Raw genomic sequence first — 27271 nt, 5'->3', positions numbered from 1 at the left:
AAGTGTCCAGATCAACAATCAAAAGCCATTCTTATACAAGCGTACTAATGGATTAATAGCCTATTAGTAAAACAAACTATAATAACAAAAATAGCTACGAAAAAATGTTAAATGCGCACACCACCAAGCGAACTGCAACGCTTTACCTGAAGAACAAAGGAAGAACTGAATTAATTTTTAAAAATAGCCACATTGCTGGTTGGGAATTCTCAATATTGTACTAGTATCCAATCTTGGCAAATCTACAAAAATATGGAATCCCAAACAAATCCCCGGAAATCTTTGCCATTTGGGCGCCAGTCTACTAAAAAAATCGGCACCAGGGTGTGAGGTTCCTCACATGTGCGTGAAAACGCTTCGAGAGGGGTGCAGCCGCGGACAGAAAAACCGTGGCTTGAGTCCCCTCGCCCCTCCCCTCCCTCCGGGCCAGCAGCCCCTGCCTAAGGCTCCCGCGACCACGGAAGAGTCGCTTCCGCTCCCGCCGCGCTCTGTGGCGTAGGCTGGACATTTCTAGTCGACTGTTGCGCGTGCGCGCGCTGTGACGTTCCCTACGCGGTCGGGCGTTGGGTTTCGCGGCGCTAGCCGCACTGGTTGTTCAGCACCTTCGGTCCGGTTGAGGTTGTCAAGTCGGACGAAGTAGGTTGTTTCTCTGCAGTTTCCAGTAAGTGACCGTTGCAGCCGGGGCTGTGGCTAGAGTGTGAAGGCAAACCGGTAGAGGCCGCGCCGCCATTTTCTTCCCACCTCACTCTTTCCTCAACCTCCCCTCGGTCACTCCGAGGGGACTGTTGGTAGCCCCCCTCTGCCCAGTGCCCCGCTAATGAGGCCGCTCCCAAGCTCTGAGTTTCCCCAAAAGATGTGTCCTTCGTCATGAAAGCTCTCGTAGCGTTTAAGCGCTAATACTCGACAGCCGCCGAATTCTCAGATGCACCCTGGAGGGTGTGCTCTTGGCCTGACACTTCTTAGCCCTTCCGCTTCCTACAGTTGTGATGGGCCCTCAGATACTCACCAGGAAAATGTGATGCCCCCACCACCACTTCTTTCTTTGTAACTATGCCCTCTGTTTCAGAATCCTACTGCCTCGTAACAAAAATGTACCAAGGACCATTCCACTTCACGCCCCTCCCTCCCTTCTCAAACCCTTAAGAGTGCCTTAAGAGTAAGGCACTGACCTAAGCGCTTTACATGCATTTTATTTAATCTTCCTACGCGGTCCTTAAGTAGGCAGGCATGAGAAAATTGAGGCACAGAAAAGTTAAATAATTTGCCAGAGGCAACATAGGTTGGATGTGATAGGGTTGAAATTTGAATTTATTGTGTAGCTTACTCAGTCTGGCGTTATTATCATTCATTCCTTTCTCTTTCCCAAATACAGAGTATTCCTTTTTTTTAGTTGCTTCTACAGAGGAATTTTTTTCTTTAATGCTGTTTAGAGGGTTCTTCTTGAGAAATTTGGGTTCTGTCTGAGAACCCTTTTCTCAGAGCTCTCCTTACACAGACCCTTAAGTGTTGTTTTACCAAATCTAAGCTCTAAACTTAATAATATTTTGCATATCCAAATTGTGCTCATGCTTCCTTTAAAAAGTACCCCAAAACCAGTACCCACTAACCAGCCCCCTTCCTCTAACTCAGTATGACAATGGTTATCACTCTTCTCAGCAAATATTTGGGCAGCTAGCTTATGTAAGACAATAAAGATAATTGGGGTTTTGAAGAACTCTGAGGTTTAGTTCCGACCTGAAGGAGAAACATGAAAAGGCCCTCTTAAAAGGCCATATAAAATAGCAGATAAATCCCATCTCAGTTGCACAGAATACAAATTGTGTAAGAGCAACTTTGGACAAATCAGGTAAAAGTGCTAGATTTGTTTACTCATCTGTAAAATGTTAAGGTTAGGCTAGGTCACTAAAATATAAATCTAAGTTCAGAGAGAGGAGTGATAACTCTGTACTCACTATTGAGGGAGGTGGAGGCTGTAGTTTGTTGTTAGTTTTTTTTTCTTTCTTTTTTTGAGACAGGGTCTCACTCGCCCAGGCTGGAGTGCAGTGGCGTGATCAGAGCTCACTGCAGGCTCCACCTCAGCCTCCTGGGTAGCTGGGACTACAGGTGTGCACCACCATGCCCGGCTAATTTTTGTATTTTTTGTAGAGACAGGGTCTCACTGTGTTGCCCAGGCTGGTCTTGAACTCCTGGCTTCAAGCAGTCCTCCCACCTTGGCTTCCCAAAGTGTGTGTGTGTGTGTGTGTGTGTGTGTGTGTGTGTGTGTGTGTAATGCCATGGAATACTATTTAGCCATTAAAAAAGTCATGTTTTTTCAGCAACATGGATAGAACTGGAAGCCATTATCCTAACCGAAATAACTCATAAAGCCAAATATCACATGTTCACACTTAAAGTAGGAGCTGAGAAGCAATGGGCACACGTACATATAGACACTGGAGACTACAAAAGGTGGGAGGATGGGAGGGGGGTGAGGGTTGAAAAGTTACATACTGGGAGCAATGCTCACAATTTGGGTAATGGGTGCACTAAAAGCCCAGGCTTCACCGCTGTGCAATATGTACATCTAAGAATTCTGCACTCATACCCTCTAAATATATAAAAATTAGTTTTTCTGAGACAGTCTTGCTTTGTCACCCAGGCTGTTGCAGTCTTGGCTCACTGCAGCATCTGCCTCCTGGGTTCAAGTGATTCTCATGCTTCAGCCTCCCGAGTAGATGGGACTATAGGTGCGCACCATCACACCCAACTAATTTTTGTATCTTTAATAGAGATGGGTTTTGCTATGTTGGCCTGGGTGGTCTCAAACTCCTGGTCTAAGCAATCAACCCGCCCCGGCCTTCCTAAGTGCTGGGATTACAGGTGTGAGCCATGAGACCCAGCCTAAAAATAAATTTTTTTAAAAAGCTGTAGATCTTGCTCTAGAAATAAAATTCACATCCATACAACATTTTATCTTAATTTTAGGAGATTCGTTGACTCTTCCTTCTCAAATTTAAATGTTAAAAACCCTTGATTTAGGGAAAAAGTATTATTCAAAATACCAGAACTAAGCCAGATGTGGAAGGCCTTTATCTTGTGGGCAGTGTTGAACCATTTGAGGTCTAAAAAGATAAATCTGGTAGCAGTACGAAAAATGCATGACAGTGGGAAAAAGCAATGAGACTAGTTAAGTGGCAGGGGAATCATTTAGGTAGGAGACCCTGCCAAGCAGTATTGGGAATGAAGAGAAATCAGAAGAAATATTGACAAGGACAAATCAAATATCTGACTGGATACGAAATTGAAAGAAGAAATCAGTGACAACAATGTTTGAGGATCAGTTATGCTGCAGGTCTACCTTGTCTTCAGTATTTTATTGAAGTCATTCCTATAACATCTGTGCTAGTGCTTGCTTCGGTAGCACATATACTAAAATTGGAATGATACAGAGAAGATCAGCAAATAAAAATTTAAGTACAAATTTAAAAAAGAAACAAAAAACATATGTGCTCTAAGCACACTCCCAACCCAACAGACATTAAAAAGGATGAGGCAATACACAAACACCTCTGTACTTATGAATTTGATAATGTGAGAGAAATGGGCCACTATCAAAATTACCAAAACTCACCCAGGACAAAATAGGTAAATGAAATAATCCTATAACTATTAAAGAAATAGAATTTGTGAAACAAACAAACAAAACAACAACAAAAAACAAACCCTGGCAAGAGTCTTCTTGCCAAGAAGAAAAAAAAAGAAAAAAAGAATAATAACTTAAAAAAAAAAAAGAAAGCTCCAGGCCCAGATAATTTCACCAAACACTCAAGGACGAAAAAATACCAGTTCTCTTACAAGCTCTTTGGATCGTAGAAAAGGAAGAAACACTTAACTCATTTTATGAAGGCAGCATTTTCTGGATACCAAAACCAGATAAAGACAATACAAAAAACAAATCTAAAAGTTAAAATCCCTCATGAACAAAGATACAACTTCCTCAAAAAATAATTTCAAATTGAATTCAGCAGTGTATTAGAAAAATAATATGTTGTGACCAAGTCTCATCCCAGGAATTCAATATTTGAACATCATATAATCCTCCATATTAACAGACTAAATAAACTACATGATCCTATTAATAGATGCAGAAAAACACTTAAGAAGATTCAGCATTCATTCATGTTTCTTAAAACTCAGCAAACAAGTAATAGAAGAGAACCTAAGAAAAGGCATTGACAAAACCCATAGCTATTGTTATACTTAATGGTGAAAGACTGAATGCTCTCTACCGTCCAAGATTGGGAACTAGGCAAGGATGTCTCTTCCACTACTATTTAATATTTTACTGGAAATCCTAGTGATTATAGTAAGTCAAGAAAATGGGAGAAAAAGCATTCTGATTGGAAAAGAAGAAATAAAATTATATTTGCAGATGACAATTATATAGTAAATCTCAAGAAGTCTATTTAAAAAGCTGTTAGAGCTAACAAGTAAATTTAGCAGGTTGCAGGATACAAGCTTAACATACACAATCCTATTTCTACACTAACAATGAACCGTTGGAAACTGACCCACTCTCCTCCCTCACAAATGAAATACTTAGGTAGAAATCTAACAAAGTATGTGTGGGATTTGGAAACTGACCCACTCTCCTCCCTCACAAATGAAATACTCTGGTATAAATCTAACAAAAGTATATGTGGGATTTGTGTGCTAAAAACTACAAAATGCTGATGAAAGAAGACCCATAGTGTTCATGGATTGGAAAATTCAGTATAGTTAAAATGTCGGTTCTCCCTAAATAGATCCATGAATTTGATTACAGTCAAAGTCCAAGCAAGATTTTTGTGGGCATAGATTACTTGATTATAAAGTTGATAAGGAAAGGTAAAGGAACTAAATTAGCAAAAGAGTTTTTAGAATGAAGAGCAGAGCTGAAGGATTCACATGACCTGATTTTAAAACCTAAAATTCTTTTTTTTTTTTTTTTTTTTTTTTTGAGATGAAGTCTCGCTCTGTCCCCCAGGCTGGAGTGCAGTGGCGGGATCTTGGCTGACTGCAAGCTCCGCCTTCCGGGTTCACGCCATTCCCCTGCCTCAGCCTCCTCAGTAGCTGGGACTACAGGCACCTGCCACCACGCCTGGCTAATTTTTTGTATTTTTAGTAGAGACGGAGTTTCACCGTGTTAGCCAGGATGGTCTCCATCTCCTGACTTCGTGATCCGCCCGCCTCGGCCTCCCAAAGTGCTGGGATTACAGGCGTGAGCCACGGCGCCCAGCCTGAAACCTAAAATTCTTTAGGAAAACATAGGAGAAAATGTTTGTGACACTGGGTTAAGCAAAGAATTATTAGGTAACAACAGAAGCACTATCCATAAAGAAAAAGATCAGTTGAATTTCATCAAAAAATTTTTTGCTATATAAGGGTACTATAAAGAGAATGAAAGACAAACCATGTTAGGAGAAAATATTTGCAAATCACATACTTGACCAAAGGCTTTTATATCCAGAATATATAAAGAATTTGCAAAACCTAACAAGAACCCAAATAACCCAATTAAAAAAATAGGCAAAAAGTTGGACACTTCGCCAAAGATGAAATACAGCTAGCAAATAAGCACATGAAAATACGTTCAATATCATTAATCATTAGGGAAATGCAAATTAAAGCCAGGAGGTAATATTAAACAGTTATCAGAATGGATAGAATTTAAAAATAATACCAAGTCCTGACAAGGATGTGGAGCAACTAGAACATTCATACATTACTACAGCCACTTTGGTGAACAGTTGTGCAGTTTCTTAGGAAGTTAAGCATACACTTACTATGTAACCCGCCATTCCACTTTTGTGTGTTTATCCTAGGGAAATAAAAATTTACGTTAACACAAAAATCTGTAAATGAATGTTTATAGCAGCATTATTTATAATTGCCCAAAATGACCTAAAAGGTTGGTTCGACATTGGAAAATTAATCAGTGTAATCTACTGTATTAGCAGACTAAACAAGAAGAACTACATGAACTAAATGTCCCTAAGTGAGTGAATGTGGATAAACACAGTGTGGTACATCTTCACAGTGGAATGGGACTGAGTATACAGGAACAAACATTGATATATGCAGTAGCTTCGATGAATCTCAGGTGTGTTATATTAAGCGAAGGAAACCAATATCAAATGGTTAAATACTTATGATTTCATTTATATGACATTCTGGAAATGGTAAGACTAAGTGGACAGTGAACAGATAGATGAGTGGTTGCCCAGGGTTAAAGGTGGGGAGAGGGTCTGACTACCAGGGAGTAGCATGAGGAAATTCTTTGGATATTGGAATTGTTCTGTATCCTGTTAATGGTGGTTACAAGTATCTATGCATGTGTTAAAACTCTTAATACTGGGGTGGAGCCAACATAGCCGAATAGGAACAGCTCCTGTCTACAGCTCCCAGTGTCAGCGACGCAGAAGACGAGCGATTTCTGCATTTCCATCTGAGGTACCGGATTCATCTCACTAGGGAGTGTCAAACAGTGGGTGCAGGACAGTCGGTTTAGCACACCCTGTGCAAGCCAAGTCGAAGCAGGGCGAGGCACTGTCTCACTCGGGAAGTGCAAGGAGTCAGGGAGTTCCCTTTCCTAGTCAAAGAAAGGGGTGACAGACAGTACCTGGAAAATCGGGTCACTCCCACCCTAATACTGCGCTTTTCCAACGGGCTTGGGAAACGGCACACCAGGAGATTGTGTCCCACACCTGGCTTGGGGGGTCCTATGCCCACGGAGTCTCGCTGATTGCTAGCACGGCAGTCTGAGATCAAACTGCAAGGTGGCAGCGAGGCTGGGGGAGGGGCGCCTGCCATTGCCCAGGCTTGCTTAGGTAAACAAAGCAGCCAGGAAGCTCGAACTGGGTGGAGCCCACCACAGCTCAAGGAGGCCTGCCTGCCTCTGTAGGCTCCACCTCTGGGGGCAGGGCACAGACAAACAAAAAGTCAGCAGTAACCTCTGCAGACTTAAATGTCCGTCCCTGTCTGACAGCTCTGAAGAGAGTAGTGGTTCTCCCAGCACACAGCTGGAGATCTGAGAACAGGCAGACTGCCTCCTAAAGTGGGTCCCTGACCCCCAAGCAGCCTAACTGGGAGGCACCCCCAGTAGGGACAGGCTGACACCTCACTCAGCTGGGTACTCCTCTGAGACAAAACTTCCAGAGGAATGATCAGACAGCTGAATTTGCGGTTCACGAAAATCCGCTGTTCTGCAGCCACCGCTGCTTGACACCCAGGCAAACAGGGTCTGGAGTGGACCTCTAGCAAACTCCAACAGACCTGCAGCTGAGGGTCCTGACTGTTAGAAGGAAAACTAACAAACAGAAAGGACACCCACACAAAAACGCCATCTGTACATCACCATCATCAAAGACCAAAAGTAGAAAAAACTACAAAGAAGGGGAGAAAACAGAGCAGAAAAACTGGAAACTCTAAAAAGCAGAGCGCCTCTCCTCCTCCAAAGGAACGCAGTTCCTCACCAGCAACAGAACAAAGCTGGACAGAGATTGACTTTGACGAGTTGAGAGAAGAAGGCTTCAGATGATCAAACTACTCTGAGCTACAGGAGGAAATTCAAACCAATGGCAAAGAAGTTAAAAACTTTGAAAAAAAATTAGACGGATGTATAACTAAAATGACCAATGCAGAGAAGTGCTTAAAGGAGATGATTGAGCTGAAAGCCAAGTTTCAAGAACTACGTGAAGAATACAGAAGCCTCAGTAGCCGATGAGATCAACTGGAAGAAAGGGTATCAGTGATAGAAGACGAAATGAATGAAATGAAGCGAGAAGGGAAGTTTAGAGAAAAAAGAAAGAAACGAACAAAGCCTCCAAGAAACTTGGGACTATGTGAAAAGACCAAACCTACATCTGATTGGTGTACCTGAAAGTGACGGGGAGCATGGAACCAAGTTGGAAAACACTGTGCAGGATATTATCCAGGAGAACTTCCCCAACCTAGCAAAGCAGGCCAACATTCAAATTCAGGAAATACAGAGAACACCACAAAGATACTCCTTGAGAAGAGCAACTCCAAGACACATAATTGTCCGATTCACCAACGTTGAAATGAAGGAAAAAATGTTAAGGGCAGCCAGAGAGAAAGGTTGGGTTACCCACAAAGGGAAGCCCATCAGACTAATAGCGGATCTCTCGGCAAAAACTCTACAAGCCAGAAGAGAGTGGGGGCCAATATTCAACATTCTTAAAGGAAAGAATTTTCAACCCAGAATTTCATATCCAGCCAAACTAAGCTTCATAAGTGAAGGAGAAATAAAATCCTTTACAGACAAACAAATGCCGAGAGATTTTGTTACCACCAGGCCTGCCCTACAAGAGCTCCTGAAGGAAGCACTAAACATGGAAAGGAACAATCAGTACCAGCCACTGCAAAAACATGCCAAATTGTAAAGACCATTGATGCTAGGAAGAAACTGCATCAACTAACGAGCAAAATAACCAGCTAACATCATAATCATAGGATCAAATCCACACATAATAATATTAACCTTAAATGTAAATGGGCTAAATGCTCCAATTAAAAGACACAGACTGGCAAATTGGATAGAGTCAAGACCCATCAGTGTGCTGTATTCAGGAGACCCATCTCACATGCAGAGACACACATAGGCTCAAAATAAAGGGATGGAGGAAGATCTACCAAGCAAATGGAAAACTAAAAAAGGCGGGGGTTGCAATCCTAGTCTCTGATAAAACAGACTTTAAACCAACAAAGATGAAAAGAGACAAGGCCATTACATAATGGTAAAGGGATCAATTCAACAAGAAGAGCTAACTCTCCTAAATATATATGCACCGAATACAGGAGCACCCAGATTCATAAAGCAAGTCCTTAGAGACCTACAAAGAGACTTAGACTCCAACACAATAATAGTGGGAGACTTTAACACCCCACTGTCAACATTAGACAGATCAACAAGACAGAAAGTTAACAAGGATATCCAGGAATTGAACTCAGCTCTCCACCAAGTGGACCTAATAGACATCTACAGAACTCTCCACCCCAAATCAACAGAATATACATTCTTCTCAGCACCACATCACACTTATTCCAAAACTGACCACATAGTTGGAAGTAAAGCACTCCTCACCAAATGTAAAAGAACAGAAATTATAACAAACTGTCTCTCAGACCACAGTCCAATCAAATTAGAACTCAGGATTAAGAAACTCACTCCAAACCGCTCAACTACATGGAAGCTGAACAACCTGCTCCTGAATGGCTACTGGGTACATAACGAAATGAAGGCAGAAATAAAGATGTTCTTTAAAACCAATGAGAACAAAGACACAACATACCAGAATCTCTGGGACACATTTATAGCAGTGTGTAGAGGGAAATTTATAGCACTAAATGCCCACAAGAGAAAGCAGGAAAGATCTAAAATTGACACCCTAACATCACAATTAAAAGAACTAAAGAAGCAAGAGCGAACACGTTCAAAAGCTAGCAGAAGGCAAGAAATAACTAAGATCAGAGCAGAAGGAGATAGAGACACAAAGAACCCTTCAAAAAATCAATGAATCCAGGAGCTGGTTTTTTTAAAAGATCCACAAAATTGATAGACTGCTAGGAAGACTAATAAAGAAGAAAAGAGAGAAGCATCAAATAGATGCAATAAAAAATGATAAAGGGGATATCACCACCGACCCCACAGAAATACAAACTACCATCAGAGAATAATATAAAGACCTCTATGCAAATAAACTAGAAAATCTAGAAGAAATGGATAAATTCCTGGACACATACACCCTCCCAAGACTAAACCAGGAAGAAGTTGAATCCCTGAATACACCAATAACAGGCTCTGAAATTGAGGCAATAATTAATAGCCTACCAATCAAGATGGATTCACAGCTGAATTCTACCAGAGGTACAAGGAGGAGCTGGTACCATTCCTTCTGAAACTTTTCCAATCAATAGAAAAAGAGGGAATCCTCCCGAACTCATTTTATGAGGCCAGCATCATCCTGATACTAAAGCCTGACAGAGACACAACAAAAAAAGAGAATTTTGGACCAACATCCCTGATGAACATTGATGCAAAAATCCTCAATAAAATACTGGCAAACCGAATCCAGCAGCACATCAAAAAGTTTATTCACCATGATCAAGTGGGCCTCATCCACGGGATGCAAGGCTGGTTCAACATACACAAATCAATAAACGTAATCCAGCATATAAACAGAACCAAAGACAAAAACCACATGATTATCTCAATAGATGCAGGAAAGGCCTTTGACAAAATTCAACAACGCTTCATGCTAAAAACTCTCAATAAATTAGGTATTGATGGGACGTACCTCAAAATAATAAGAGCTATTTATGACAAACCCACAGCCAATATCATACTGAATGGGCAAAAACTGGAAGCATTCCCTTTGAAAACTGGCACAAGACAGGGGTGCCCTCTCTCACCACTCCTATTCAACATAGTGTTGGAAGTTCTGGCCGGGGCAATCAGCCAGGATAAAGAAATAAGGGTATTCAATTAGGAAAAGAGGAAGTCAAATTGTCCCTGTTTGCAGATGACATGATTGTATATTTAGAAAACCCCAATGTCTCAGCCCCAAATCTCCTTAAGCTGATAAGCAACTTCAGCAAAGTCTCAGGATACAAAATCAATGTGCAAAAATCACAAGTATTCTTATACACCAACAGTAGACAAACAGAGAACAAAATCATGCGTGAACTCCCATTCACAATTGCTTCAAAGAGAATAAAATACCTAGGAATCCAACTTACAAGGGATATGAAGGACCTCTTCAAGGAGAACTACAAACCACTGCTCAACGAAATAAAACAGGACACAAACAAATGGAAGAATATTCCGCGCTCATGGATAGGAAGAATCAATATCATGAAAATGGCCATACTGCCCAAGGTAATTTATAGATTCAATGCCATCCCTATCAAGCTACCAATGACTTTCTTCACAGAATTGGAAAAAACTACTTTAAAGTTCATATGGAACCAAAAAAGGGCCCGCATTGCCAAGACAATCCTAAGCCAAAAGAACAAAGCTGGAGGCACCACACTACCTGACTTCACACTATACTACAAGGTATAGTAACCAAAACAGCATGGTACTGGTACCAAAACAGAGATATAGACCAATGGAACAGAACAGAGCCCTCAGAAATAATACTACACATCTACAACTATCTGATCTTTGACAAACCTGACAAAAACAAGAAATGGGGAAACGATTCCCTATTTAATAAATGGTGCTGGGAAAACTGGCTAGCCATATGTAGAAAGCTGAAACTGGATCCCTTCCTTACACCTTATACAAACATTAATTCAAGATGGATTAAAGACTTAAACATTAGACCTAAAACCATAAAAACCCTAGAAGAAAACCTAGGCAATACCATTCAGGACATAGGCATGGGCAAGGACTTCATGACTAAAACACCAAAAGCAATAGCAACAAAAGCCAAAATTGACAAATGGGATCTAATTAAACTAAAGAGCTTCTGCACAGCAAAAGAAACTACCATCAGAGTGAAGAGGCAACCTACAAAATGGGGGAAAATTTTTGCAACCTACTCATCTGACAAAGGGCTAATATCCAGAATCTACAAAGAACTCAAACAAATTTACAAGAAAAAAACAAACAATCCCATCAAAAAGTGGGCAAAGGACATGAACAGACACTTCTCAAAAGAAGACATTTATGCAGCCAAAAAACACATGAAAAAATGCTCATCATCACTGGCCATCAGAGAAATGCAAATCAAAACCACAGTGAGATACCATCTCACACCAGTTAGAATGGCGATCATTAAAAAGTCAGGAAACAACAAGTGCTTGCGAGGATGTGGAGAAATAGGAACACTTTCACACTGTTGGTGGGACTGTAAACTCGTTCGACCATTGTGGAAGATAGTGTGGCGATTCCTTAAGTATCTAGACCTAGAAGTACCATTTGACCCAGCCATCCCATTACTGGGTATATACCCAAAGGATTATAAATCATGCTGCTATAAAGACACATGCACATGTATGTTTATTGCAGCACTATTCACAATAGCAAAGACTTGGAACCAACTCAAATGTCCAACAATGATAGACTGGATTAAGAAAATGTGGCACATATACACCATGGAATACTATGCAGCCATAAAAAAGGATGAGTTCATGTCCTTTGTAGGGACATGGATGAATCTGGAAACCATCATTCTCAGCAAATTATCACAAGGACAAAAAAACAAACACTGCATGTTCTCACTCATAAGTGGGAATTGAACAATGAGAACACTTGGACACAGGAAGGGGAACATCACACACCAGGGCCTGTCATGGGGTTGGGGGAGTGGGGAGGGATAGCATTAGGAGATATACCTAATATAAATGATGAGTTAATGGGTGCAGCATACCAACATGGCACATGTATACATATGTAACAAACTTGCACGTTGTGCACATGTACCCTAGAACTTAAAGTATAATAATAATAAAAAAAAGAAAATCAAAGCTGTAATTAAAAGTATGTCAATAAAGAAATGCCCAGGACTTGATGGTTCACTGCTGAATTTTACCAAACATTTAAAGAACTAATACTAATCCTACTCAAACTATTCTGAAAAATAGAGGATGAAGTAATACTTCTCAACATATTCTATAAGGCCAGTATTACCCTGATACCAACACCAGATAAAGACACATCAGAAAAAGAAAACTGCAGATCAATATCTCTGAAGAATATTGATGCAAAATTCCTCAACAAAATAATAGCAGACTGAATTCAACAATACATTAGAAAGATCATTCATCATGACCAAGTGGGATTTATCCCAGGGATGCAAGGATGGTTCAACATATGCAAATCAATCAGTGTGATACATCATATCAGCAGAATGAAGGATACAAACCATATGATCATTTCAATTGATGCTGAAAAAGCTTTTGATAAAATTTAACATCCTTAATGATAAAAACCCACAAAAAACTGGGGATACAAGGAACATAACACAACAAAAGCCATATACTACAGACTCACAGCTAGTATCATACTGAACAGGGAAACACTGAAAGCCTTTCCTTTAAGACCTAGAACATGACAAGGATGTTCGCTGTCACCACTGTTATTCAACATTGTACTGGAAGTCCTAGCTGGAGCAATCAGACAAGAGAAAAAAAATAAAGGGCATACAAATTGGAAAAAAAGAAGTCAAATTATCCTTGTTTGCAGATGGTATCTCTTACATGTGGAAAAACCTAGACTCCACCAATAAACTATTGGAACTGTTAAATAAATTCAATAAAGCTGCAGGATACAAAATCAACATACAAAAATCAGTAGCATTTCTATATGCCAACAGTGAACAATGTGAAAAAGAAATTAAAAAGTAATCCCATTTACAATAGCCACACATAAAATTAAATACCTAGCAATTAACTTACCCGAAGAACTGAAAGATCTCTGTAATTAAAACTATAAAACACTGATGAAAGAAATTGAAGAGAACACCAAAAAATTGGAAAAATATTCCGTGTTCTTAGATTGGAAGAATCAATATTGTTAAAATGTTTATACTACCCAAAGCAATCTACAGATGCAATGCAATCCCTATTAAAATACCAATGACATTCTTCACAGAAATAGAAAACAAAAATCCTAAAATTCATATGGAACCACGAAAGACCCAGAATAGACAAAACTATCCTGAGCAAAAAGAACAAAACTAGAGGAATCATATTACCTGACTTCAAATTATACTACAGAGCTATAGAAAACAAAACAGCATGGTGCCGGCATAAAAAGAGACACCTAGACCAATGGAACAGAATAGAGAACCCAGAAACAAATGTACACACCTACTCATTTTTGACAAAGGTATCAGGAACATACACTGGGGAAAAGACAATCTTTTCAATAAATGGTGCTGGGAAAATTGGATATCCATATGCAGAAGAATGAAACTAGACCCCTATCTCTCACCATATATAAATATCAAATCAAAATGGATTAAACACTTAAATTTAAGACCTCAAACTATGAAACTACTACAAGACAACATTGGGGAAAATCTCTAGGACATTGGTCTGGGCAAAATTTTCTTGAGCAATACTCCATAAGCATAGTCAACAAAAGCAAAAATGAATAAATGGGATCACATCAAGTTAAAAAGCCTCTGCACAGCAAAGGATACAATCAACAAAGTGAAAACTCACAGCATGGGAGAAAATATTTGCAAACTATCCATCTGACAAGGGATTAGTAACTAAAATATATAAGGAGCTCAACAACTATATAGGAAAAAATCATAACAACCCAACCAAAAAATGGACAAAAGGTCTGAAAGGTCTGAATAGACGTTTCTCAAAAGAAGACATACAGGCCAAGCGTGGTGGCTCATGCCTGCAATCCCAGCACTTAGGAAGGCCAAGGCAGGCAGATCATTTGAGGCCAGGAGTTCAAGACTAGCCTGGCCAACATGGCGAAACCCCATCTCTACTAAAAATATAAAAATTAGCCGGCTGTGGTGGCACATGCCTCTAGTCCCAGCTACTCGGGAAGCTGAGGCAGGAGAATCACTTGAACCTGGGAGGCGGAAGTTGCAACGAGCTGAGAACATGCCACTGCACTCCATCCTGGGTGACAGATTGACTGTCAAAAAAAAAGTACATACAAATGACAAAGAGGCGTTTGAAAGTGTGCTCAACATCATTGATCATCGGAGAAATGCAAATCAAACCACAATGAGGCGGGGCATGGTGGCTCATGCCTATAATCCCAGAACTTTGGGAGGCCAAGACAGGCAGCTTGCTTGAGCTCAGGAGTTTGAGAGCAGTCTGGGCAACATGGCGAACCCCACCATCTTCCCATCTCTACTAAAAATACAAAAATCAGCTGGGTGTGGCGGCATGCACCTGTAATCTCAGTTACTTGGTGGAAGGATGACTTGAGCCCAGGAGGCAGAGGCTACAATGAGCCATGATCATGCCACTGCACTCCCGCCTGGGCAACAGAACCAGACCCTTTTTCAAAAAAAAAAAAGAAAAGAAAAAAATAACTACAATGAGATGTTATCTCATCTCAGTTAAAATGGCTTATATCCAAAAGACAGGGATTAACAAATGCTAGTGAGGATGTGGAGAAAAGGGAACACTTGTACACTGTTGGTGGGAATGTAAATTAGTATAACCACTATGGGGAACAGTTTGAAGATTCCTCAAAAAGCTAAAAATTGAACTATCATATGATCTCAGCAATCTTAATGCTAGGTATATATCCAAAAGAAAGGAAATCAGTATATAGAAGAGATATCTGCACTCCTATGTTTGTTGCAGCACTGTTTACAATACCTAAGATTTGGAAGCAACCTAAATGTACATCAGCAGATGACTGGATTAAAAAAATGTGGTACATATTCACAATGGAGTACTATTCAGCCATAAAAAAGAATGAGATGCAGTCATTTGCAACCATATTGATGGAACTGGAAATCATTATGCTAAGCAAAATAAGCCAGGCACAGGAAGACAACATTGCATGTTCTCACTGATTTGTGGGATCTAAAAATAAAAACAATTGAACTCATGGACATAGAGTAAAAGGATGGTTACAAGAGGCTGGGAAGGGTAGTGGTGGGGGGAAGTGGGGATGGTTAACGGGTACAAAAACATAGAATGAATAAGACCTACTGTTTGATAGCACAACAGGGTGACTATAGTCAATAATAACTTAATTGTACATTTTAAAATAATTTAAAGGGTGTAATTGGAGGATTATTTGTAACTCAGAGGATAAATGCTTGAGGGGATAAACACCCTATTCTCCGTGATATGCTTATTTCACGTTACATGCTTGTATCAAAACATATCATGTACCCCATAAATATATATACCTATTACATACCCACAAAAATTAAAAATAATTTTTTTAAAAAGAGTATTTTCTTGAAACTGCTTTTCTTTTTTTGCTTGTTGTTGTTTTTGCTGCAAGTGTTTGGCACTGAAGAGCACAATGACTATTAGTACAGTTTGGCATCACTGCCTTGATTCATGCTAAGGTGTCAGCAGAAAATTGCTGGTCAGTAAAAACGACATTGCTTGTGCATTATCAGTGCCATTGTCAATACAATGAGAAAGCAAAATGACATATTACTATGAAAATAGTTTTTCTCTCTCAGACCCCTTGAAAGCGTTTTAGGACCCTAGAAGTCCACAGGCCACACTTTTGAACATGGCTGCTCTACATGAACCTCCATTGCTCCTCTACCCCAGAACTACTGCCTACGTCCCTAAAAAACTTTCCAAACCAACCAACGTATTGTGTTCCTCAGATTAACATCTAACATGGTACTAGCAGCAAATATTCTGCTTCTACCTCCTGTAAATCGGTCGTTTTTCTAAAGCATAGATCTCTCTTCCCTTTGCTTCAAAATCTCCAAACAGGTCCAAGTATATATAACAATTTAGTAGAAGATGAAGATTGCATTTTAAATCAATAGGGAAAGCATAGATTATTAAATAAATAGTGTGAGGACAATTGGGTAAACATTGGGAAAAATTGTATTACCTTCCAGTATATATCAAAATAAGTCTAAATGATTATTGATTTAATTACTAAAAATTAAACCATAGATAAGTTGGGAATAAAGATAATATGTATCTGAGTACAGGATGGGAAGTCTACTTAAACACATAAATCCATGCATTTCTGGTCAGTTGATATTTGACAAAGGTGCCAGGGATACACAATGGAGAAAGAATAATTTCTTCAATAAATGATGGGAACACTGGATGTCCACATGCAGAAGAATGAAATTAGGCCTTTATCTCATAGCATATACAAAAATAAACTAAAAATGGATTAAAGACCTCAATATTTGCAAACGATACATCCAATAAGGGGTTAATATCCAAAATATATAAGGAACTCAACTTAGTAGAAAGAAAACAACCCAATTAACAAATGGAAAGAAAAATTAGCTGAGTGTGGTGGTATACGCCTCTAGTTTCAGCTACTTGGGAGGTTGAGGTGGAAGGATCATTTGAGCCCAGGAGGTCAAGGCTGCCGTGAGCCATGATCGTGCCACTGCACTCCAGCCTGGGCAACAGAGTGAGATCCTATCTCAAAAAAATTAAAAATAAAAAATGTACCAAAGACCTGAATAGACACTTCTCAAAAGAAGACATACCAACCGATATGGCCAACAGAGATATGAAAAAATGCTCAGTATCTTTAATCATCAGGAGAATGCAAATTAAAACCACACTGAGACATCACCTAACACCTGTTAGAATGACTACTATAAAAAAGATCAAAGATAACAAGTTTTGGTAAGAATGTGAAGAAAGGAGAACCTACGTACACTCTTGGTGGGAATATAAATTGGTAAGCCATTACGGCAAACAGTCGGAAGGTTCCTCAAAAAATTTAAAATAGAACTACCATGTGATCCAGCAATCCCACTTCTGGATATACATCTTTAAAAAAATGAAATCAGTATGTTTGTACTACCATGTTCATTGCATCAGCCAAGATGTAAAATCAACCTAAGTGTCCACCAACAGATGAATGAATAAAGAAAAAAATACATATCACATTATACAGACACACACATACATACGTATACAATGGAATACTATTCAGCCTTATAAAGAAGGAAATCCTGTCATTTGGATAAATTTGGACATGGATAAACCAGAACCTGGAGGACATTATACCAAATGAAATAGACCAGGCCCAAAAAAACAAATTCTGCATGATCTCACTCATATACAGAATCTTAAAAAGAACTGAGAGAGAGAGGGAGAGAATGGTTGCCAGGGATTGGAAGGGAGGGGAAGAGGAGATGGGGAAATGTTGATCAGAGGATGATATGGTTTGGCTGTGTCCCCACCCAAATCTCAACTTGAATTGTATCTTCCAGAATTCCCATGTGTTGTGGGAGGGACTCAAGGGGAGGTAATTGAATCATGGGGGCCGATCTTTCCCATGCTATTTTTATGATAGTAAATAAGTCTCACAAGATCTGATGGTTTTATCAGGGGTTTCCGCTTTTGCTTCTTCCTCATTTTCTCTTGCTGCTGCCATGTAAGAAGTGCCTTTCAACTCCTGCCATGATTCTGAGGCCTCCCCAGCCATGTGGAACTGTAAGTCCAATTAAACCTCTTTTTATTCCCAGTCTCAGGTATGTCTTTATCAGCAGCATGAAAACAGACTAATAGGATATAAAGTTTCAGTTGGACTGAATGAATAAGTTCTGGAGATCTACTATACAGCATGGTGACTGTAATTAATAATGCATGGTATACTTGAAAACTGCTAAGAGAGTAGATCTTAAATGTTCTCACGACACACAAAAAATAAGTATGTCAGGTGATGAATATGTTAATTGGCTTAATTTAATCATTTCACAATTAAACATATATTAAAACATCGCATCATGTACTATAAATATATACAATTTTTGTTAACTACACGTTATTGAAGCTGAAAAAAAAATTTGAAACTGGAATCTAATGGAATAATTGAATTTTTTTTTTTTTTTTTGAGACAGAGTCTCCTTCTGTCACCCAGGTTGGAGTTCAGTGGCCCAATCTTGGCTCACTGCAACCTCTGCCTCTGGGGTTCAAGTGATTCTCCTGCCTCAGCCTCCCAAGTAGCTAGGATTACAGGCGTCCGCCACCACGCCTGGCTAGCTTTTTAATTTTTTTTTTTTTTAGTAGAGATGGGGTTTCACCATGTTGGCCAGGCTGGTCTCAAACTCCTGACCTCAAGTGACCCGCCTACCTCAGCCTCCCAAAGTTCTGGGATTACGGGTGTGACCCACCACACCCAGCTTATAATTGATAATTTTTAAAAAGCACTGTAAAATATTAAAAGGACCGAGTGCTTTGGGAGGCCAAGGCAGGACAACATAGCAAGACTCTGTCTCTACCAAAAGTTTAAAATTTAAAAAAAATTAACTGGGTGTGGTGGTGCATGCCTGTAGTCCCAGCTACTTAGGAGGCTGAGGCAGCATGGTCACTTGAACCCAGGAGTTTGAGGCTGCAGTGAGGTAGGATTACACCACTGTTCTCCAGCCTGCGTAACAGAGCAAGATCCTATCTTGATTAAGAAAGAAAAAAACTTTAAAAATTAAAAGGTAAATTGAAACTGGAAAAAAAAGTCACAATATATATAATAGACCAAAATTTAATGTTTTTAATATTTGCAGTCTGCGATAGTTTGGATGTTTGTTTACTCCAACCCTCATGTTGAAATTTGATCTCTAAAGCTAAAGGTGGGGCCCGGTGGGAGATGTTTGGGTCATGCAGGTGGCCCCTCATGAATAGATTAATGTCCTCCCTTGGGAGTGAGTCAATTCTCACTCTTTGAGTGTCTGAGAAAGCTAGTTGTTAAAAAGAGCCTGGCCTCTGTCCTCCCTGCTCTTGCTTTCTGTCTTGCCTTGTGATTTCTGCACACACAGACTCCCCTTTGCCTTCCATCATGAGAGGAAACAACCTGAGCCCCTCATAGATGCAGATGCCAGGTGTTGAACTTTCTAGTCATCAGAATCATGAGCCAAATAAACCTTTTATCTTTAGAAATTACCCAGCATCTGGTGCTCCTACATAGAAACACAAAAGGTCCTAAGACAAAACCCTAACAGATTAATTAGAGAAAGAGATAGCCAAAATATTTAGGTAATTCACATGATAATGCAAATTGCCAATATGTGTCCCTTTTCATGTTCAATCTTTCTTGTAATGAAATAAGTGTAATTAAAATAACATTTTTATCCTACCAAACTAGGAAACAGAGAAAAAAACCAATATTGCTGAGGGTTCAGCTACCCCAATTCCCTGCTGGAGTCTGATTCCCCTCCCAAAAAAGTAGGCTGACTATAGTGACTTGCTTGATCAGTAGGACAAAGCAAAAATGATATCTTAAAATGTCCATAGCCAGCTTTTAACAAGCCTGTAGTTTCTGCCTGGACTGTTTGCTCTTGGAACACTCTGTCCTTCAGAACCCAGCCACCATGTGTGAAAAGCCCAAGTCACATGGAAAAGCCCAAGGCAAATGGCCAGGAGGAAACATCTGCTTCCGATGTGGGTCAAGTTAGGGTAGCATCTTCAGCTAAAGAAGTGTGTGTTCTTTCTTAGATGTGTTAGCCATTTAGGGTAAATGGACCTGAAATATCTCAGGAGGCAGTCAAGCCACATGTATTATCCATTCTCAGCCTGTCTGGGTTGTTAGTGGTGGTTTGTCTATATCAACTGGTCCATAAAAAACAAAAATGACAGCCAACAGAATAACAGAGAATGACACCTAAGAAAATAGAAAAGAGGAAGAAAAAATGAACTATACTTCTCTTTTGGAGCTCTCCTGTGAGAACAAAGCGGGGATTGATATTTTTCTGGGGACCAACTGATTGTGGCCATCAAAATTCTGAGTCATGAGAGGCACACATTTTTGGCTATTCAGCATTAGACAGTAAGTTATCCTAAGTAAAAACGTCTCCAGGAAAAGAGAAGAGAAATCAAGCACTGTGCTTTTGGTAGCTGTGGATTTGCTAAGTTGTTCCTAGAGCAGCATCACGTTGCAAAAGAAGCAGTTTTCCAGGAATCAAGAGAACTAGGTTCAAGTTACCGCCAGAGAGGCAGAGAGGCCTCTACAGCTGATGAGAAATGGGTTCAAGTTCTGGCTATGCCTGCTACTCTCCTTACAATGAAAAGTCAGCCATCTAAACCTCCGCTTCCGTACCTATGAAATGGAGAGAAAAATACCTGCCTCACCATGTTGTTTGTGAGGATAAAGTGAGATAATGCATGCACCATGCTCAGCATGTGCCTTACTCACATAGTAAGTGTCCCAAAATGGTGGGTCATTTTCTTGCTACTCTTGCCAGTGATTTGCTGTTTGATGGTGGGCAAATTGCTTAGCTCCTGGCTACACTGGAAAGGATGTTGCTTCCTCATCTACCTCCCAGAGTTAGTGTGGAGGTCAAATGAGAAAATGAACTGAAGGAAAGCAATGTGATGTGGTGTTAGGTGGGAGGCATCCAAGCTGAGCCTCAGGAAACAGAGGCTACACCATGGGGACAGGTCACTGAGGACTCAGAGGCAAGTGAGCAAGTGGAAAATAAGAGCACACACACAACACAGCAAGGAGCCTTTGAACACCCTTCTGGTTCCAGGAGCTTTAGATGCCTTGATATCAGTTAATTTCCACAACCACAGTGTCGTGCAAATATTGTTACTCAAATGAGAAAACTGAGAATCAGCAAAGTTAAATAGCTGTGCCAAGGTCACACTGTTTGTAGATGTCACAGCAGGTGCTCCATGTCTGCAGCTGAGAGAGGATGTGATGCTGCAGGTCTCTTATCCTGCCAAAGGCTATCCTGGGCAACCTGCAAAGGGAGGCTGCTTCTGGCTGGAGAAGAATGGTGCACTGCTCTGGTGCAGGAGCTGATCCATGGGGATCCCACAGGCAGCACAGTGGACTCTCTGGCTGAGCCGCCCATGACCACCAGGGGGCCTTCACGGGACCTCTGCAAATAAAAACAAACTTGATTCCCACGACTGGCTAGCATCTGAAGATGGCTTTAAGCCCAGCGGTCAAACATGTCATTTTTACCTGTTCTGAGGACAAGGGCAGCACCTGCACCCTCCCACTCACCTTTACTAGCTCCAGCTGCCTCCCTCCCAGTTCTACCACTTGGCACAAGAAGAAGGAAAGAGAGTTCTCTACAACCCATTCCCAGACAGCTATTTCTACCTGCTGGATTACAACTTTCTCATTCTCTCTCTCTCTGTGTCTCTCTCTCTCTCTCTGTCTCCTTCTCTCTCTCTCTCTCCTTCTCTCTCTCACCCCTTATGAATAGTGTCCATAACAGACACCAGATAATTTTCATCCTGTGTAATTGTATTCTTGCAGGTTTATAAGAAAAAGCTCAGATCTTATCACCCTCTCCATCTTCTAGTTGCTATAAAATGGTATTTGCAGCGCTCTTGACAAGATACGTTTTGGCCAGGTGCGGTGGCTGATGCCTGTAATCCCAGCATTTTGGGGGACTGAGGCGGGTAGATCACCTGAGGTCAGGAGTTCGAGACCAGCCTGGCCAATATGGTGAAATCCTGTTTCCACTAAAAATACAAAAATTAGCCAGGCATGGTGGTGTGTGCCTGCAACCCCAGCTATTTGGGAGGCTGAGGCAGGAGAATCGCTTAAACCAGAAGGCAGAGGTTGCAGTGAGCCAAGATTGTGCCACTGCACTCCACTCCAGGCTGGGCAACAGAGGGAGACTGTGTCTAAAAAAAAAAAAAGATACATCTCATCTTCAAGCATTTCCTGAATGCTGCTAAGGAGATGATAAATAGCTGATAAACATCTGTGTGATAAACAACTTTGCAACCATCTATCTCTAACATAAGATCACATAAGGCCATTGTAATGGTCCAAAGTGCATTAATCTATTGAAATGAAATCATTCGTGCATGTGTTAGAGTTAAATAGATTCAGTTGCGCCAACAGAGAATTTCCTGATTTCTCCAGAAAGAATCATCTAAAACCATAGTTTTCAACCTTGGCTGCACAATGGAATCACCTAGAAAACTTCAGAAAAACTGATGCCTGGGTCCCATCCCAAGTTTCTGATTTAACTGGCCTGAGATGTGTCTGGGCGCCAGATAATCTAATGTGCAGCCAAGCTTGAGAACCACAGATCTAAAAGATGAGGGAAATTGGGCTCAAGGGCAATGATTAAAGAGCCAGGTCTGGACACTCCAGAGGAAGGAAGGTGAAAAGTGCTCTTCAGTGTGTTCAATCGACTTTCAGTTACCCATACTAATTGAAGAGAAGACTGTCACAGACAACTGTAAGATCTTAAACTTGAAAGTTCTTTTATAGTTGGGAAAGCATTTGATCTTATTTAAACCTCACCACAAGCCTGGGCAGTAGAAAGGTATCTATGCTTTTCTAATAGATAAGGAACAGGAGCCTCAAGAGAGTGAATGATTTGCAAAGATGTAAGTGGCAGAATAATTTCATCAGAACTATAATCCAGAATGTTCAATAGCCTCAAAATTCAAACAATTTTATCTAGACTTTTAAATTCCTTTTGTTCCCCTGAGTAAGAGCAAAATATGCTCATGGGTAAAAAAACCAAACCAACCAAGCAACAACAAAAACAGGAAACCTTTTAAGACAAGATGGAGTGGCAGAGAAAAAACAAAACAAAACAAAATGAAAAGTTTTTCAGAAAGCAATAATAGTGAGCTGACTTCATAGTAGGGACAATGAGTGGCTGTCATTTCTTCCTGTATGTATCTATACCTAGGCAGAAGGTTGATAAGGCAACGGACAGTTAGACAAAGAAACTTTCTCATTTTCCCACCCGTGAGACCTTCAGTTGGAACCTTATTTGTCGTCTTTGAAGCAAGAATAAAAGTAGGATGGAAGCTTCTGCGAATTACCCTGATATGAGATTAAAGGTAATTTTAAGGTCTTTGGAAGAACTGAGATGATATTGCAACAGTCATTTTAAGATTAAGCTATTCAGATTTTCAAAGAGTACATCTTTTGACCCTTTGAGATTTTAGGTTGCTCTCTTAGGCTGAGCTTTGGGAGCTGATTTTGGGGGTCAGCAGGGGCATCTCATGTATTTTCCCATCCACTTTCTTGTAGCAACAACACCCCCCTTTCACTTCATGTGGTCCTAGTGGGGCTGTGATCTGGTGCCCCACGTTCCCAGAAGGGCAGATGATCCAGGCTACGTTACTCTTAGCATCTCATTCCCCAGCAATAGTAACTGGTCCAAGGGTGGTAGACATCCCAAGTAGGGGCAATCAAGGTGTATGTTGGTTACAGATCAGTTACTCCAACATCTGCAAAGATAAACTTCAAATCTGAAGTTTAACAAATAGAAGTGGTTTAACAAATAGAAGTATATTTGTAATTCACATAAGTCCAATATGGCCTTCCATGAGGTCATTCAGGGACCCAGTGGTTTAACAAATTGAAGTATATTTGTAATTCACATAAGTCCAACATGGCCTTCCATGTGGTCATTCAGGGACCCAGGCCCCTTTCATCTTGTGACTACCCTCTCTTCTTAGGTCTCAGAATCCTCTCCATTCAGCCAGCAAATGGGGAAAGAGGACAGAGAATCACTTTTGGAAGGTTTTTAATGGGCCAAACTGGAATGGAGGCTTTCATATCTGCTCACATTCTATTGGCCAAACTTGGTCACATGGCTACTGCCAAGGAAAGGGAGGCTGGAAATGCCATGTAGTTGTGAGTTCAGCAGAATGAAAAGCAGGTTTGGTGACTAACTCGCCAGGCTCTGCCACAAGGTCTTCCTCTGGGATTAGTATATGGGTGTTGGGAGTGCTAAACTGGGGACACATCAGCCTGAACTACCAGCAGCCATCTTTTCTAGTTGCAGGGAGGGATATGATCACACTAACGAGGTGATTAAGAGTCAACCACCACACAGAAGAAGACAGAGCTAAGAGATGGAAAAAAAGAGAGGGAGAAGGGGAGGAAGAGAAAAGAGACTGAGAGAAGGAGGAAAGGAGGAGGAGGAGGAGAGAGAGCACATTCCATTGCGCTCAGGTTTGGTCAGTAACAACCCCGAACTTCCCAATTATGGGTGCCATCAGGACCAGCTACGTAAGGGCAAAATTAAGTTTGGAGACGTTTGTTAAAAAATCATTAATAGGCCGGGCGCGGTGGCTCACGCCTGTAGTCCCAGCACTTTGGGAGGCCGAGACGGGCGGATCACGAGGTCAGGAGATCGAGACCATCTTGGCTAACACGGTGGAACCCCGTTTCTGCTAAAAATACAAAAAAATTAGCCGGGCGTGTTGGCGGGCGCCTGTAGTCCCAGCTACTGGGGAGGCTGAGGCAGGAGAATGGCGTGAACCCAGGAGGCAGAGCTTGCAGTGAGCTGAGATCGCGCCACTGCACTCCAACCTGGTGGACATAGCGAGACTCCATCTCAAAAAAAAAAAAATCATTAATAATTTCAAGACAGCAAGAGTCTTATCTGGCTGGAAGGTTTATGGGTAACCACACGACACCCCTGCCCCATTTCCTTTATAATTATTACCCATGGTGTTGTTCAGTAAATATTTGATGAGTAAAGGAATGCATTCTTAGGTTTTTGACTACTGTCTGAATGACATATCTTGAGTTACACAAACTGAAATGAGACATGAGCACCGTAGTGCCTCAAAGAATGTATCATCTAATGAATGACACAGATGTATCATAATTGCCTCAGTGTTCACTCGTCTCTTCACTCTGCCTGTGTCCTAGGTAAGCTCTCTATGTTGGTGTCCCTACGCACCTATCTGTTAAGCGCATTTGTAAAGTACCTACTGTGTGCCCAGAAAATGGGGACACAGAAGTACAACACCTGCTTCCTGCACTTAAGGATTTCACAAACTACTGGAGGCGGAGAAACAGCAAAGTGGGAGGAAGAAGCGACAGCAAAAGCATGTGCATTGACATCACTTTGTGATAAGTACAGTGATAGAGTAGTTGGGGGCTGTTCCAAGAACACAGAAGGATCTATAATGCTGACAGCATGTGGAAGGAACTCTGGCTTCCAGTTCTAGGCAGCCAGATAATGCCCAATCTGAAACAAAACATAATGCACCTCAATCCCTGGTCAAGATCAAGTGAGATAATATGAGTGAAAGCACTTTGTAAACTGTAAAGGGTCATTAAAATGTTAATAAAAGAGTTTCTTGATGACAAAGCCTTTTCTGTCTGCAGCAACATTATTGGGCTGGCTTATTTGGAGAAAGTACACATTTCCCCTGTTCCTTTTGCAGTTTGGAGCCTTTTTTTTTCCCCCTAGTGGCTTGATTTCTTTTCTGCTAAGGAGAGGCTAACTTCAACTGTATCCCCCTTTGCCTTGGATTCTAGAGAGGCCTATGGCCCTGGGCAGGTGCCAGAAGTGGCTTCGAAGCAGTTAGCTGCAGTGCTCAGTTCACACAGAGAGGAACAGCTTGTTCCTGGAATGTAATTTTCCCTGAATCAAATCCTAGCTGAGTTGGGAGACTGAGCTGGAAAACTTCCAAGTTTTGCTGCAGAGCTTTAAGAATATTGTGTTTGTTTCAACAAGGGAATTGTAACTGGAATGCAATACAATAAAATGTTCTAGAAAACACTTCCCAACCTCTATTGGCTTGTGAACACCTTTTACAGTTATATAAAAACTTGCACATTTTTAGAAACTTAAATTATTATTTTTGCCTTGAATATGTTAAATAATTTTTGTTTTTGTCTTTAGCACCTTAATATTATAATACTAATTTGATGCAATATGTAATAATATTTGTAAAGGGAAATAGATGTCAATTTCCCCTTTTAATAAATGAGTCAAGGTAATAAATCAAAATAATTTTCTAAAAATAATTTGTCTATGAATAAATTTTGAAGTAACATTGTGTTTTGTTGGGAGACCATATGAATATTAAGACATAGACTGAAATTTAACTACGTGATGAACAATGGCATCAAAAATAGACAAACTTTTTTCATTATCTGCCATTGGAATTCTTAAGATTTCCCCTGAGTTATTTTGATAAGTGTTAGTGTTTTGTTTCTAAATGGCAAGAAAAAGAGAGAAGGTTTTAGGTTGCTATTTGCAAGCATATCTTGGTAAATAAAACATAGGACGTGACAAGTATTTTCATCAAATGAAAAGTCAGATTAGATATATTGTCACTATCAATTTTTTTTTTTTTTGAGACAGTGTCTGGCTCTGTCACCCAGCTGAAGTGCAGTGGTACCATCTCAGCTCACTGCAACCTCCACCTCCCAGGTTCAAGCGATTCTCCTGCCTCAGCCTCCTGAGTAGTTGGGATTACAAGCATGTGTCTCCATGCCTGGATAATTTTTGTATTTTTAGTAGAGATGGGGTTTCACCATATTGGCCAGGCTGGTCTCAAACTCCTGACTTCATGTGATCTGCCCCCCCATGGCTTCCCAAAGTCCTGGGATTACAGGTGTGAACCACCATGCCCAGGCCACTATCAATTTTTAACATTAATTTTCAAAGTATGAAGGAATCTTGGTTGCAACTGTGGAAGAATTTTAATCAAATAACATAACAAGGATCTGAGTAAAGAGTATCATTAGGCTAATTTGCAGAATTTTTATCATTTGTATTCAGTCACTAACTTATTGCATATTAACATGAGTGTTTCATAAGCACTCTATCTTTAAGCAATGCTTCATTATGGAATTACATAATACTATATGACCACTGGAAAACAAACT

General features: G+C 40.5%; 1 long non-coding RNA gene across 2 annotated transcripts; it reads left to right on the top strand.

Annotated features, from left to right (window-relative positions):
* Positions 1 to 522: 522 nt before the first annotated feature.
* Positions 523 to 25742, top strand: LOC134731875 (uncharacterized). 2 transcript variants are annotated; one of them, XR_010114555.1, is made up of 4 exons: positions 523 to 661; positions 18091 to 18144; positions 23316 to 23469; positions 25298 to 25742. It is a non-coding gene; the product is annotated as an uncharacterized lncRNA (long non-coding RNA). The 2 variants fall into 2 exon arrangements; XR_010114554.1 differs by lacking the exon at positions 23316 to 23469.
* The last annotated feature ends 1529 nt before the right edge of the window (positions 25743 to 27271 follow it).

Source organism: Symphalangus syndactylus, chromosome 19 (assembly GCF_028878055.3).
Source record: "Symphalangus syndactylus isolate Jambi chromosome 19, NHGRI_mSymSyn1-v2.1_pri, whole genome shotgun sequence".
In the NCBI taxonomy this organism is placed as follows: domain Eukaryota; kingdom Metazoa; phylum Chordata; class Mammalia; order Primates; family Hylobatidae; genus Symphalangus; species Symphalangus syndactylus.
This window is presented reverse-complemented; position numbering and strand designations above follow the sequence as displayed.